A 504-nucleotide genomic window follows, 5' to 3' on the forward strand; every position below is an offset into this window, starting at 1 on the left:
CTCTCTTTCCGGTGTCTGGAGTTATGGTGTGTTGTGTGTGTGTGTGTGTCAACATATATCTGTGCAAGTTGTGTGTGTGTGCATGTACATGTGGGCACCAAAATTCTTTCCTTTTTTCCTTTTCTTTTTGTTTCTTTTTTTGCTTGTTTGTTTTTCTTTTCATTTGTTTTTCAAGGCAGGGTTTCTCTGTCCTGGAACTCACTACATAGACCAGTTTGGCCTCAAACTCACAGAGCTTTGCCTGCTTCTGCCTCCTGAGTGCTGTGATTCAAGGCATGGGCCACCACTGCTGACATCTTGCATTTTTATTTATTTTATTTTCAAAAATATGTATCAATGTAACTGTGTGTCTGCATGAGTCTTTATGAGTCACATGACTGCAGGTGCCCTTGGAGGCCAGGAAAGGGAGCTGAAGCTACAGGTGACTGTGAGCTGCCTGATGGGGGTGTGGGGGTGCTAACTAAACCCAGGTCCTCTGCAGGTGTTTTTACCACAGAGCCACCA

The sequence above is a fragment of the Microtus pennsylvanicus genome, chromosome 12 (genome assembly GCF_037038515.1).
Source record: "Microtus pennsylvanicus isolate mMicPen1 chromosome 12, mMicPen1.hap1, whole genome shotgun sequence".
NCBI lineage: Eukaryota > Metazoa > Chordata > Mammalia > Rodentia > Cricetidae > Microtus > Microtus pennsylvanicus.